The 16197-nt window shown below is 42.1% G+C and overlaps 1 pseudogene; it reads right to left on the reverse strand.

Annotated features, from left to right (window-relative positions):
• Positions 1–8149: 8149 nt before the first annotated feature.
• The window catches only part of LOC142775309 (eukaryotic translation initiation factor 4E-1A-like), a 48656-nt pseudogene continuing 40608 nt past the window's right edge, over positions 8150–16197 (reverse strand).

The following is a 16197-nucleotide window of genomic DNA, read 5'->3' on the forward strand; positions in this document are numbered from 1 at the left end:
CAAAGCGCTGTTCTCTTTCGAGTTTTTTGTCCATTACTTTTGATTTCCGAGGAGTAACTTTTAAGACCTACCCTTTTGCTCTCTTCATCTTATTCAGTCATCTTGAGTTGCAATTTTTATATTTTTTTAACACAAATGACAAGTCAAGAAATTGACTTCGAAGTGTTATTATAAAAACACATAACACACATACATTCTGTTTACTTTAAAAAATGAAAAAGAAACTCTTTGAACAGTCATGCTACTTGTTTTTGTCTGTAGATCGTGCAAGTTCGGCTTCATGTTGTTGTTTTAGCCCGGCACATCCACAAGTTCCCAGGAAAACATCTCGGTCCTCACCCCATTTTTTTTTCTTTTTATTTTAAGCATGGTATCTAGCTCTTTTTTTCTTTTTATTTTAAGCATGGTATCTAGCTCTTGGCGTACCACCCTGCTTTGACTGGGTGTCGGAATGGGCCTGCAACAAGGAAGAGTAAAACAATTAGCCCACCGCATACGGCGCAAAATTTTCCAAGATTTTTAGTATGTTTTTATGTACCAATCTGACACTCTCATTATAAGGCATGCCAAAGTTAAGGGCTTCTGAAATTTGGATCGCCTGGTTCTTTTATGTACACTGACATCGTACTGCTCAGAAGCCTCTAGCACTTCGCCTTCATTGAAATGCGGCCGCAGCGGCCAGAATTAAACCCGCCATCCTCGGGTCGGCAGTCTAGCACCATGACCACTCCACCATTGTAGTAGACTGCAGCCCTTTATGTTTAGCCTATTGTTGAATATTTACTATACAGATAATCGCAATGTCATTCCAAGTGACACCTAGCAGCACATCAAAAATCGATGCCACAGTTGTAAATCATCTCGAGTGCTTACCTCGAAAGATGTGTCCTCAATTTATTTGGAAACGAATATGTACTAGGTTGTCTAAAAGAGCCCCGCAAGCAATAGTTTTAGCAGAATGCCCACTCCAACTAGGTGGAGTGGGCATTCTGCTAAAAGGTGGTGCACTATCACCAGCACAAGTCTACTGAGGAGTGTTTGCATGTTTGCATAGTGCACAATAAATTATAACTAAACATTACAATGCTTACTTTGACCAGAGTACAAACATCAGTAGCATGATTTCAAAAAGTTGAGCTAGTTTTTAAAACTTCACCTCTAAAGATGTAGGCACGTTCAACACACTCTTCAGCATCCGTTCTTTTTGTGCCATTGTTTGCATGACTATCCTTTGTTTATCAGATGAATACAAGCAACACATCACAAGCCTTCATTCAACACTGCTCCTGTGCAGCCTGGTAACCACTGTGGTAATGCCACAGTGTTTAAGAGGCCCTGTTACGTTTTTTTTTTCTTTTTAAGCCTTTTGTAGAACTGAGTGCCGGTGAGAATGTCAAAAATAAACATCGTTAAAGTTCAAAAGCTTGAGCAAAAATAAAAAAATAGATGTTTTCTTTCAAACTTCTTACCTCCTTTCACAGATTGTTTGCAATCGCACTGCACCTCTTTCAAATTTACGGTAAGTCTTGCCTTGTGAAGTCTTAACACCATACCTTTCATGTGCTTGTTTTTTTACAAGATTTTTACTATGATTACAACAAACCACATGCACCAGTTAGCAGACGCTCTAGTGGTTTGTCGTGTACTAGTTCAAAACCTAAGCAACGTGGGTGGAAGACCAGGCGCGAGCTGTTGTAGACGCATATCTCTTAAGTGTGGCTTCATCATACTAGCTGCAGTTAACTGTTTTTTGCATATACATGCTTACACAATCTCTCTCGCATTTCAATTGGGCTTTCCTGCCTGTCTTGTGACGCCATGCACATACCCTGATAACACCAGTATTGGGCAAGCTGGACACGAATCTAAAAAACTGTATGTTGATCAAAATAGGTTTTTAACAGCACTTACAATAACGAGCCCCCATTTTCAGGGAACTAGATGTGTCAATTGTAACCAGCCAATACTTTTTACGTAACGCAAATTAAACACAATATTTTCCGTGCCATCACATTTTTGAGGACTTAGGATTCTTCATAACAATATTATGACAGCCAACACACCATTTGTTTAAGCACAAATATATTTTATGCAGAGCTGGAACAGAGCACATGGTTTTGAAATCAGTTCAGGGAGAGAGCGAAATTGCCTTTAGTAGCAGGTTTGAAGCATGCACAATATTTTAAATCAGCCTTGGAGCCACTAGAAATGCCTTTCCGAGCACGTTTGCAGCAGCCGGAACGTTTATATATTACGCAGCCCCATACCACAGCACTTTAAGAGCACCATTTGTACAATGCCACATTTCCAAACACCAAGCTGAATTGTGCAATAGTCTGATCATTGGCATAGCAGTTATGTGGATACAATTGACGGGTTTTGGCCTTTACCGTCATTTGCCAGAAAAAGTTGAAATTGAGAACATACCTTACCCGGATGTAAAAGCGCGAGAGCAGGGCCGACGAATGCGGTTGGAGCAAAGATTGAATAAAACTGAAATTTATTTCCGCAGAAGAAGAGGAAGTACATCTGTCCATGGGAACCGCCTAAACGCATAAAAGACTGACAAGGCACCTGCCCCCTGTAAACCTAAAACCCAATAAAATGACAATGCTCAGTGTAAAATTAACAGTAAAGAAGAAATAACAACGATCAAACAAGGTGGCCCCTTTCAATTGCTCAGAGGGCGCATACAATAACATCACCCCATTAAGAGGCCTCTTGTCGAAGCGGAGAGGAAATGCCCCGAAAGTCATGAACAAACATGGAAAGACGTTTGAGGGGGGGAGGGACATTTCTAAAGTAGCAACTGTAAACATTGCTTCTAGGGCGTGGTCGTGATCAGGGACACGTGCATTGGCTCGGCAGCTATCAGCGGGCAGCTCTAATTATCTGTGACGTGCTGTGCTCTCATCGTGAAGAGACTATGAAAAAAAAGGTTAAACCTTCCTGTGGTGGCTGTATTCTCTTACACCAGTGTTTCGTAGAGTTACGCCACATCAGATCTAAAAGAGTTCACTCTCAGCCTCATTCCGTACAAAATTACAATTTGTTGCTATCGCATTCGTTGCTGACCTCTTGTGGTGCAACTGACTTTTTTAGCCATGTACAATAAATCGTCAAGTTGATAAGTGTCGTACAAAAGAGCATGCTAGAGAAATGAACGAGAATATGCGCGTGCACTTGATGAGAAATCCTGTGCACTTGTCGTATATACTATGCTGTTACGGAAACCTGATGCCACCGTTGTCGCTTCTTTTAAACACCAATACCACTATCTTTCTTACCATTTTTGGAACGCTGCCATGAAGTTATACATATACAGTCGAACAGGGATATATCGAACCCCCATATATAGAATTTTCAGTTACATCGAACTCTTAAGTTATCCCCTTGAAATTATTTTGTAAAAGTATAGAAATTCGCACGTTTATATCAAAGGTATTTTTACCCGAATTCAGATATATCAAACGCCGCGCGAGCTGGAAGGCGCGCTTCGGCCCTCACCACGCCCCGCGATTTGCGCTGCAGTGCAGCTCTCCGCACCATGTGGAACGTGCGCTTAGGCACTCGCAGCGCCCGGCGACCTCCACGCGGCACCACGCTTGCGCAAAAAACCGAAACGCTTGAAAAAAATAATAAGGGCGAGAGGTGGCGGACTGCACAGTCTTTACCCTGCGGAACAAACTTTTTTTCTTATTTTTTATTTCTTCCTCTTTGATGCTTTCACCACGTACCGGTCGGCTTCAAGAGCAGGAACGAAAGAACCGACGCCCTTCTTTTTTGCCTTTTAATTTCTTGTTGCTGTTTTGCGAGTTTTGATCAGCCAACCACAGCTCACGTCTTTTGATGTGGCCCTTGCAGGTGGCCATCGTCTCGCGAGCACTTTGTTGCTTCCGTTGTTGCTTTGCCTACGTACCACCGCATGTGCAGCATTTCTCATTTGCGAGTGGGGTGTGCAAAGCCACTGCAGACTTTTTGAATTGTCGACTTCTCCTGTAGCTATGGCCAGCATCAAGAAGTGCAACCCCGTGACTTTGGGATGAAGTTGAAGGCGATTCGGCGTGTTGAGGTGGGCGAGAAATATTCGACCGTCGCAGACGACTTTGGTATACCACAGAGCACTCTGAGTACCTTGTTGAAGAACAGAGCAGATATCAAGGCAATGGCGGTGGAACAGCGAACGTCGAGATGCCTAGTTTTTAGAAGTGCGTGCGAAGAATATTGCGGTGAATGGCTCCGATGCTCATTGCCAAGGCCAAATGATTTGCCGCGGCACTCAATGAAACAACTTTGCCGACAACACTGGGTGGCCTCTCTAATTTAAGGAGCGCTGCAACATAGTTGACAAAACCAGTTCTGGGGAAAGCGAAGCTGTCAGCAGCCAGGACATCCAATAGTAGATGACGAAGAAGGGCCAGAAATCTCCGCTAAGTTTTCTCCCGCGGAAAAATTCAACGCCTGGCGAGACGTGAAGACGGACACAGCCGTCAGCTACTTCCACAAGGCAGTCTTGGAGACGGCGGAACTTGCATAAACCGGTGAAGACGATGACGTCGAGTGCATAAAGGACGCGTTTCGCAAGTTGTCGTCCCGCTTCTTGGCAGGAGTTCCACACGAAGTGTCTGCGGACGATTTCGAAGAAGTGGACTGCAGTGTCCAGGTCGTTGCGAGCCACACTCTCGAGGACATAGAAAGTGCTGTCGCAGAGACCCAGGATGGCCAGGCTGACAGCGCACGTGACGAGGAGGATCGTCCAGACGAGGTTCTGGCTCCACGAGGGTACTCCGCCACTGAAGTGGCGGCAGCAATCGGCGCCATTCGCCGTTTTATCAGTTACAATAAGGGAACCAGGCTTTTGCACCTGGACAGCTTCGATATGAATAAGACTAGTGTCTTCAACATTTCAAAAACAAAGAAGCAGACCAAAATAGGCAACTTCTTTCATGCAAATAAATTATTCTGTTGTGGCGCGTGTGCGGAATTCATTGTCATTCTTGAAGGCACCTATCGTAGGTGTTTATCAACTACAGGTGAGTTCTCGAGGCCTGTATTTTTTATATCGACTTTTTTATCTATCGTGTTAATTCGTTATTCCATTCGAGTTCAATATATCTGTGTTCGACTGTATACAAAACAGTTTCAGCACAAGAGCAATACAAATATAGTGCTATCAACAATATTTTATGTTATATGGCTGGAAGCTAACTCTCTTAAATTGCATATCACGTAATAATACAAATTGCACAGCCTCTTGGCATTGAGAGCGCTGTACGTAGAGGGGTTTATCGATGTGTTGCATGCAGCGATTTCACACGCACCAGCTATTGCGACCTTACAATCAAAGTTCGTAGCATTTGTTCCAGTGATCACAGTCTTGAATTTACCGTAAATATAAATGTTACGATGAAACTGAAGATGCAATGTTCCAGGAAGCATTTTGGCACGGGGTGCCTAGCGACTGAATTCGAGGTCTCTAATCCTGTAAGGTGCTGATATGAGAGTTTGGCGAGACAGGTGATTTGCCTCCACTCTTTATTTATATGTGAAGTTACCGTAAAAGTGGGAAGTAGAAGAATTGCAGAATAATTGACATTTGTATAAGTTGAATTGCTTTGGCATATTTCATAAGGGTAATGGTTGGGAAGTAGCCACTGTATGATTTTCTTTTCTCTGAAGAGTAAAGCTGAGGTGCAGCCACTATGTCGCAATTTGCTGACAGGTGAAATAATATTTTGCGTCTGTGTATAGATTGAAACAGATATGCACCACATGACACCTGAAAAATAAGTGGTCTACTTGTGTATTTCAGAATACTTGTCAACTTTCCTGACCATATTCTGCTTTGATGTGCCTTGATTCGAAATTCATCGCATCCTTGTCATGTGTAGTACTCACCTCGTGCAACAAAGGCTATGCCAAGCACAATCGGTTCCATTTTCCCCCTTAATGTTTGATGACAAATATTTCGAAATATCCACAATTTTCCCGACTTCTACTGGGTATGCCATGAATGCCGTAGTGATGGGTTATAAGAATTGGCACACATTACAACTTTCCCTTACAAAACCAATGTCCTAAAATCAATAATTTATAAGTTATTCAACAATATTGTTAATTTGTCTTGCAATGTTATAAGTGCAACAAAACGTTTACACCTCGATAGAGTATACCAGCAAAAATTACTGAGGCATTACTGTTCGTTTTTTTTTTAAATTTCCATTGCCTAATAAAAGAACATCCTTTAGAACTAGACCGTCTTGATTAACAAGAATCAAATAGGTTTTAGCGTCAACATATGAGTGACCATATACAAGGTCTCTTAGAAAATTATGTGACCTTTGGTGAAAGAAAAACACTGCCAAAAATGGAGCGTTCAAACCCTAATGCCACTCAAAGTAGTCCCCTTGGGAATCAACATACTTCTCTCAGTAGTGCTGCCATTGTTGGAAGCATTCTGAGAAGGCGTCTTTCGGAATGGAGTTTAGCTCAGATGTGATTGCCCCGTAATGACCTCCTTTGTCTGAAGTCGCTCCCCTTTCAATGTCCTCTTGAGTTCGTGCAACAACCAAGTCGCAGGGAGCGATATCAGGAGAATAAGGAGCCCATTTAAACACAGGAGTCTGCCTTTTTCCCAAAAAAGTCTAAACCAAGTGTGAGAATTGTGCAGGACTATTGTCGTGATGGTTTGTCCAACAGCAACACGTAGGCGATGAAAGACATCCACGCAGTACTTTTCTATGATTGACCCGGTGTGCGTACTCGTGGTGTATCACATCGCGGGAGTCAAAGAAAGCACTCAGCATTACTTTGACGTTGCTGTGCACTTGGTGGGCCTTCTTTGGTCTTGTTGATGTGAAATGCTTCCATTGTGATAACTGGCAATTAGTTTCCAGTTCATACGCACACACCCAAGACTCGTCCCTTGTGATTATGGTGTTAACGAAGCTTGGGTCACTGCTTGTGAAATCCAGCATGTCCTGTGAGACTTCAACACGAAGTTGCTTTTGCTCAACCGTGAGCAGTTGCGGCATCGATTTCGCATTAACTCTCTTCATGACCGAATCTACAGTCATAATGGAATGTGTAGAGAAAGTACTGATGCCCACCTCTTCTGCCATTTCCTGGATAGTCACACGATAGTCCTGCATCACCACCGTATTCCCATCGGCAGTGACCTGCAGGGCATTTCGGCATGTTGATGGCCGACCGGAGCGTGACTCGCTCTCCACCGATGTGTGGCACTCTTTAAAATGGTTGTACCACTGCTTAATCTGTGTGCGGCTCATAACGTCATCCCCAAAGCAGTCTTGATGTTACCAGTGGTTTTTGATTGGCTGTCAGCCAGTTTCTGGCAAAACTCGATGCGATAATGCCGCTGCAGTTGCTCCGTCATTTTCCTTGCAATGAAAAGCTAATGAGAGCCTTGCGCACTACCTCTCTCAAACGATGCGTCCTAGCAATTGAAACTATTGGCAGGCGGGAAGAAAATAAACGAATGCGCACGACGTTTGGCTGATGCAAGCGTGCTTGTTTCAAATACATGGGGTGCTCGCAAAAAAAATAATGTCGGATACCTTTCTAACAGACCTCGTATCAAATTTTGCAATCACAAGCCTTTTAGTGGATCCTGCTAATTTTATTTAGGAATTGCACTTAAAATAGTAAAGGAGGCAGTCCGAACCCACTTCTTTTTCAGCAAAAAGCATCCACCATCGGATTTTTACATAACTAGTGGCAGGCTGACGAAGTCCATCAGCGGACTTTCAGAATATGACTAAGTATTTTTCATTATCCTCTCAAGCAACTCAACACGTCCTTCATTATGAATGATCACAATTAGCTATGCAGAAGAAACATCGGTTGCATTGCATTACACAAAATCTGCAAGAAATTAAACGTTAAACAACTTTTTAGCAAAAAAAGCTGCTATGTTTGGGTTTTTAAAGGCTCCCAAGGATTTGCTTTAGGCTTGAAAAAGTAGCATGACCACGCACTAGTCAAAAGTGACCTCAGTGACCTTAAACATCCTACCTACAAATGATCAACGCTGTATGCTGACCCATGGCGTAACCAGTGCAGAAACAAGCAGCAGGTTTTCTTATAAATGATGCCAGAATATGCCAAATAGTATTGTGATCAGGACATACCTGGCATGGAATGATGTATCATGGGAACAAATATAACCTCTCCTTCAATGTCTTCCTGAAGAGGATCGAAAAGCACACAGAAAATTAAACACTCGTTACAATGCGCCATAACCTAAATCTAGAGTGCAGCTGAACTCATTAGGTTCAGACACAGGGTTATCACCATTACAACACTGATAGCACTGAGAAACTTGAACACTCCCCTGTAATGTTTGCGCCTCGTAGCGCACGTGGTTTGCGCATAGTACGCATTTAGGGTTCACAACTATAAAGCGGTAGGTGGCGTTGTGCTCGCGAGCGTTTATTACCACCACCATCATTATGGTTTGTGCGGTGGTGCCGGTGGTTATGTCTGGCGGCCAGCCTGGGTGGCGGCATATAAGAGGTGCGCGGTCCTTTCAGGTGTGTAGCAGTTAGCGCAAACAGTTGTCTCTTGCGGCGTGTCCGTGGTGGAACGCCACCGCGGGTCGTTTGTCGTGGGCCCTAGTGGGGAGTCGGGAGTTGGTTGCACCACCTTCACACTACTTTGTGTTCGGTATGTTATTGATTGAATGGTAATATTGTGTAAGGTTGCTTAAGGTTGTTGATCACAATTCATGTGTATTAGTTTGGCTGACGATATCGTTGATGTAAAGCATTTAAATACATCTGTTATTTCGGTTCAGTCCGACCGTGTCTACTGTGTCCGTTCACTGCTGGAGCGTGGCACTCTCCCCTTCGAGACCCCACAACATCCCAAAATTCGCCGTGGTGCGTCGTGTCAACATCTGGTTCCTAGATTTTTGTCGTCGTAAGTTGAGCTCCAGCTTAGCAGCGATCACAATCCACTGCACATGGTCACCAATGGACATCAGGTTACTTATTTATGCTCTTATTCAAGGGCACTGCCAAGGACTTCATTCGCTGCCATGACCATCGTACCGTTGTATGTTGCAGTCTTCTTATCTCTTTTGGTCTCGGCAGATCATGATCTCGTGTGAGAGCTGCCGGTAAGGCACACAACGACCGTAGTGGGTGTTCTGTAAGCGCTAAGATGTAACGTACGCATCCACTACAAGTGAAAATGCATGCATCTTTCTTAGGTTTAATGCATGTGCATTCTTTCTCCCTCTTGTGCGTTGTCTACACTAGGTCGTTGCGGGTGCTAAACAAAACTTTTTTATACGGTATCACAAGTAAACCATCACTGTAATTACTCTCAGTTCATATACAGTAGCCGACGGATTCTTTAGACTCCAAAAATGTGGAATTGTTGGATATTTTAGACTTCATAAAAGAACTGTAAAGGTTCTCAGCTCAAATGCATTTTGGCGAAAGATTACTTGGACGAACCGATCTCTGAAAGTGTAATTGTTTGTGCTGAATCACTTAATTTGACCCTTGCCTCTCAATTTTGGAAGTTGGCGTGTTGAAGTTTGCGTTGGTGTGGTCGAGTTAGGTTCTTAGTGGCTGCCATAGTTGTGTGGCTTTCAGGATTAGAAGACACACAAGCTTCCAGTATCATAGGTCGTGTCCAATCTTTCTTGTCTGGGCAAAAGTGTCAATGGGACGCACTTTTCTGACAAGAGAGTCCCTTGGAACCTTTGTTATTTATGCTGTACAGTATAATATCAATTAAATGTCCCCTGGATTCACGATGACCCACCATTTATGACGAATTGGTTTGGCCCCGACAAAATCCCTACAAAAATGATGTATTGGAAACCCTGTTATACGACGCAGTTTTACGCCGACCCCGCACCTTACGAAGAGTTTCAGATTCTATCTGCGAAAAAAAGCACAATTGCTAGAATCAAACGTCAACTAAATATTGGCGAGTGCAAAATATGAACTTGCATTCTATAGATTGATGATTTGAAAAGTTGAGAGGAGACAGGATGTCTTATCAAAATTGAAATTTCTTTTGGGAGTTCATGCGCTTCTGTATAGGACTCAATCATTCACGTATGCATCCGAGGTCGTTACCTAGTCAAACTCTATCCACACAGAATATATCAGCTGGCTGAAAAGCTTATATTTCTTATGTTTGGTGCATGGAAACGGTCCCTAGTCGACATACAGCTGGTCTACGGCCTTTGTCGCATTTGCAGTCATAGCCTTGCACTCGCACTAGGGCGCGACACAGCTGTTTTCACCGTGCAAGATTACTTTCACTTGACGTTGACGTTCATACTAACAGCTGGACATTAATAGTTGCAGTTCAGAAGCCAACAATTTGTAACGCACACAGCTTAGTCATAAACGAAGGCACTCTATGCAAACTCGTGGTCCTTGCGATTATGTGATAGCAATAACACTTTGCCCGACTCTTACAAGGGGAGGCTGTTGCCAATATGGTTTTTGTTTCACACGCAGGCAATTTTAGGACCTTGTTTATTGGTAAAAACATGCGGGTTGTATTCGATTTTTCTAATAAATCGATAATAACAATTCACTCGCACCTCCTCAAACTAGTATGTAATGCTACGATTAGCTACCACTGGCAAGAATAATTTATTGTACTTTCGTGCAGAGGCACAAAGTCCTGCTGTGAGCTTATTCAGGCAGTCTGTACCAATTTTTTGGGCAAGGCTTAGTGTCACTGTCTATCATCTTAGTTTTTACCATTATGTAATGCCCACCTGTATTATACACAGCATTATTGCGTGGCCCCTGAAAGTCCTACAAGCCGTGTTCCACTGTATCTACAAGGATTAAAAGCCAAATTAGACGAGAGTGGTCTCAGCTGCAGCCTCACATTTTCCAAGCAAGGAAAACATGTTAACAGTCATTACCAAAATTGATGTATGTAGATATACAGTAATAATGACCGACAAAAAAGATCTGCAGGGATTTATATACATCAGCGGTAATGAGGGAGAAAGGGTAAATTTGAAGTTCAATTAGAAAAGATGAGCACGGCTGATGGCCACAGCAGATAGCCACGGAAAGATGCCTACGGCAACATTGCGCCCATTTCGCAGGCTCGCCAAGTGAGGAAGAAAGACGGTTGCTTGGGCGTCACAGTAATTGAACCGACGCGCAGGCATATAGCTCCTAACTCTAGCCGGCCGCGCACGCTCCGTATGGAACACGCGTCCTCGTTATGTGTGCATTGAGCTTCCTGTCTGGAAAAACATCGTCAATATCCCGTTTGCTACCTCGTCCACGAATTTGAAAGCTTTTCAACTCTTTGACGTGAGCTTTTGGCTTTGCTTCCATTACGCTGACTTGCACAAGCTCGACTCATTGTGGCGTTGCACGTGCAAATTTCTGTTTATACGTGGTTTCACGCAGCAGGTCACATTGGCGCAACATGGCTCTATTGGCGCAGCACTTCCATCCCTGATTGTACCCCATACGCTGCTTTTGGATCAGTGCTTGAGTGCAATCTTTTCAATAATAAATCTTCATTTTGTATTGTACAAACTTCTAACGACCACATGCCGAATGGTAGGCTAGGCCTTATCACTGTTTGTGCTTTTCGTAGGCGATCACGAGCAATCATATTGCGGCTTTGAACGAAATTGACGTAGCTCTTTTTTGTGGCTCTACTTAAGGCAAAGTGGGCTTGGGTGGCACTTGCAACACTCGAATGGTAGTTTGCGATTCGATTACAACGTCATGGATATGAAGTAGGAGCCATTGAATTTGAACGATCGTTCAGCGCAATAATAATTGATGTATCCTGCAACGTAATTGGTGGATTTCCGTGATATCACTTTCTTTTTGTAGTTTTTTTTCAAGTTCATTTTGTTGGCAACACGGGTTTTCAAATGTTAAAATTTTGAAATTTGAATGCGTTGCCTTCCTCAATTTTACGACACGTGAGACTGCATGCTCTACTGGTTTTGCTCTAGTGCATCCTATGAAGAAGGTTGTTTCGGTCAGGACGTATGCGTTATGAACGCTCTGTTGATGGTAATAAAATTTTCGGAAATTTTACTGTGCCTAAGAAAACTTGGAGCCGGACTTTCGGAGAACACATGCAGCCATCATGGGAGCAAAAAAGGTATTTAGACAACAGCAGGAGACCAATTAAAAGAATACCGGTTAAAAAGAAGGTGAATGAAACATGAAGGGGCATGTGGAAGATGGGAGATCTCACAAAATTATCGCTGGACATCTACGAAACATTCAAGCACAAGAAATTGCAAGAGAAAAGATCGATGATAATTCTTGGGTTAGTTCTCTGCTGTTTGAAACCAGGACGAGAGTATTGTGGACCAAGACATACTGATCCAAAGATGAAAGCGTACGCTCGTTATGTAGTGCGTGTGGGGAGGAGCTGGAAATGGCTGAACAATTTATAAAGTTCTGTAAAGGGCTTCTTTCTATAGTCCAAGACAACGGAGCAGAATTCATAAAACTATGAGGCTTAGGGACAATACGGCAAAATAGACTAAGTGGGTAGAAATAACCAGAAATATTTGGTTGGTACAATCAAGGCACGAATGAAATTTAATCCTTCAATACACAGTGATAGTACTTAACTTTACTATGTACTATCATGGCTAGGTGGCATGAGCCGCTGCCGGATCTCAAGGGTGCAACCTTATTCATCCAGTCAGCCTTATCGGGATCATCAATAAGTCAATAGGTTATTAGGGGGGGGGGTTCTGTCATTTCGCACGTGGTCATGTTGGTGGTGTGTCAAGTGTATTTGAGCGGTCCTGCATGTCACATGTTCTCTGTCGTTGTCGCTTTCAGTAGCAATAGGTGGTTATGGTGCATTCTTTGATACTGACCTGAATCAATATGCAGCTTTGGTCATGGCCGTGGCAGCAGCGTTTTGGTGGATGCGAAATGCTGGAGGCTAGAGTACTCGCAATGTCAGTGCATGTTAAAAGAAACCGAGAGCCAATCATTAAATCCCAACAGACATACTTGATGTGTCATGACCATTTTTGCGACCAGCATCATAATTTGTGGGATTGGTGCCATGGAGCCACCAATTGTGCTGCCCAATGCACCCACGATGTTATCGTAGCCCATGTTCAACCAAATCTGCTCGTCCCCAAGCACAGCATGACAAAAGGCATTATTGGGGATATTTTTGGCTGCTATATTCTAAATTAGCATTGTTATCAATCACGTCCTGACCTTTTTTTTTTGGACTGCCATACCCCTGTCACACGGCACCTGTATAGTCATTCACTGCGAATGACATTAGGTGTTAATGTCATTTTCGTGGCTACTACATGGGCACAGTGAATGAATTTCACACCTAATGACATTTGCCCGTTGAAGGTTTTCACTGAACTTGTGGAAGCGTGCGTGACATGTGTACTCTCGTCAACAGGCTCGTGAAGGAGGTTACAAAATCGACACCTTAAAGCAAGTGTAAAGGATTTTCAGATGTTTAATAAAGGTGGTTATTAAATTTTTGTAACTTTTGAACGTAGAAGGCGATAATAGAAGCAATTTGTGCACCTATATTCTCTTTCCCAAACTTTGAGTTAATGCTAAAGAACCTCCTGTAGGCAGCATTTAAAAACGCTCGCTGTTTGGTGCAGCGTTGCCGTTGTCGCTATAACCAAAATGCACACGCAAGTGTTGGACACCAGTTTAGGAAGAGTGTTTTCAAACCAATTATTCTTTCTTGGATAATTGGTGACCACTATTCTCTGTTGATCGCCGGCCAAATTGAAGCCAAACGTAAACAAATTGGAGTGTAGCTGCAGCTACACATTCCTCGTCATCGGTGATATTTTTTTCAATGACATGCTTGAGGCGTTCAGTCGTTTCTGATGCTTCTATCGCAGCAGCAGGAGAGAAATAATATTCGATTGCACTGATCATCATTCATCGCGATCGCGAAATTATGAATGCTGTCATAGTTCCAAATGTTGCCATGGTTCCAAATATTGCCGTCTGCAAGTTGTGAGTGGCTTTAAGGTAGTTTTGCTTTGATTGTGTTTCAGTATTTTCATTTTTACTGATGCTGTTTCATAGCATCGCAATACATGTTGAACCAGCTGGACAATGCTATGTAAATAAATGCGCCAACTTCGCGGTGTCATTTCAGCCTGCCCGTAAACATCGAAATCAATGGCAAATGTCATTTTACATGACTGTTTAGACGGGGAACGCAAGATTTCACAACAACCGTGAGGAATATCATTCGCTGCGAATGACATTACACGTGCCGTGTGACAGGGGTACAATATTTGGAATATATTGTGGTCTCAGCCAGGTCTGACATATCAGTCAGCAACTGTAGACGTTTTCACTACAGTCATGGTTGGGAACCCCAGTATTTTGGCAGTTTGATCAAGCAATATTTCTTTATTAGACGTTTTATAATATTGGTTTTAATGTATGTGGCACTCATAACCTTGCATTAGCAACAATAATCAAGATCTGGCCACTGGATCAAAAACATTGTAATAAAAAGCACAGAAAATGGAACCAAATTGTCCATGTTTTGAGGGGAAATTTTGAGTGGACAATAGAAACAGAATTGAAATCTGAAAAAACTCTCATTACTGTTTTCTATAGACCTCCCCACGGCAGCATCAATAACTTTTCCACTTCCTAGATGAATATTTGAGGTTTGTAAATGAAAACAAATATACCTTAGTACTTGGAGCGGATTTGATTATTGACATGCTCATATCATCTAACAAACGAACCGAATTTTTTATTTTTAACCTGCTTCTTTCATACAGTCTCTCAAAGGTTATAGCTACACCAACTCACGTTACAGCCACTACAGCTAATTGATTTATTTAAAACAAACACTGTTGATATACTACATTATGTTACTATTAGTGTTACAATTAGTGATTATTTGCCAATCTCAATGATTAATTATGTACAAAATAAAAAATCACTCAGAAGAAAGGCATATATACTTTCAAGACATCAATACACGGTCTCTTTCTTGCTTTCTCGAAGAAATAGGCTTGTTAAAGTGGAATGACATACTCTCTTGTTCTTCACCTGAAAAGGCTTGTGGTCACTTCATTTATACCTTGTGCTCAGTATATCATAAACATTTCCCTTATAAACTAGTAAAAAAACCAAAACAAGCTCACAAATCATGTGTTTATTTTAAGCTACTCCATTTGATAAAGAAAAAGAATGCTTTGTATCATTCGTTCGTTTCAACTCGTGACCTTGACGTGTTGAAATGGTTTAAAACATTCCGTAATCACTTGACTAAGTTGCTTAAACAGGCAAACATGACTATTATTATTTCATGTTTGATGGCATTGTGGATGCAAAGCAGACGTGGAATAAGCTGAATTCTGTCCTGTCACAATCGCTGCCCACCTCTACTGCTAATGAGCTTAAAGTAGGAAACGAGAGCTTTAAAAATGAAGCCCAAGAAAATAAATTTAACAAATATTTTCTATCATTGGCTAAAAGCACTCATGATCAAGATGCAATTACATATATACGCAACCTCACCACACAATTATTGTATTTATTTGAAACTGATGATAATGAAGTTCTAAACATGTCCAAAACTTTCAGGCGAAGCAAAAGCGTGGATGTGAATGGGCTAAAGTCCGAACCAATCGTCCATGTTATCGACCTGATCCCACCTTGCCTCACTCGTATTAACAACTTGGCATTAACATCTGGCAATTTTCCACAATGGATAAAAGTTGCGAGGGTAACTGTGGTACAAAAAGGTGGTGAAAGAGATAATTTAGACAATTACCGAGCAATATCATTTTTTTTTGTACTCTAAAGGTTTAAAAAAAATATTCTACTCATGATGACCTTTTTTTTTGACAAGCATTCCATAATAACATCATCAAACACGGGTTCAGATCAGGCTGTTCAACCTAAACTGCTCTTCTTAAGCAAAAAGAAATAATTTTGAGCAGTATTGAGGCTAAGAAACTAACTCTGGGAGTGTTTGTAGATTTCTAAAAAGCTTTTGATAGAATAAGTCATGTAACCTATTAGATAAATTAAATTGTTACAGCATACGTAGAATTACCCTGGATTTATTTAGAAGTTAGATAACCGATAGAAAGCAATGTGTATCAATAAACTGACACTGCTCTTTTTTAAAACCAATTGAGCAGGGTGTGCTTCAGGGCAGCATACT

Source organism: Rhipicephalus microplus, chromosome X (assembly GCF_043290135.1).
Source record: "Rhipicephalus microplus isolate Deutch F79 chromosome X, USDA_Rmic, whole genome shotgun sequence".
Taxonomy (NCBI): Eukaryota; Metazoa; Arthropoda; class Arachnida; order Ixodida; family Ixodidae; genus Rhipicephalus; species Rhipicephalus microplus.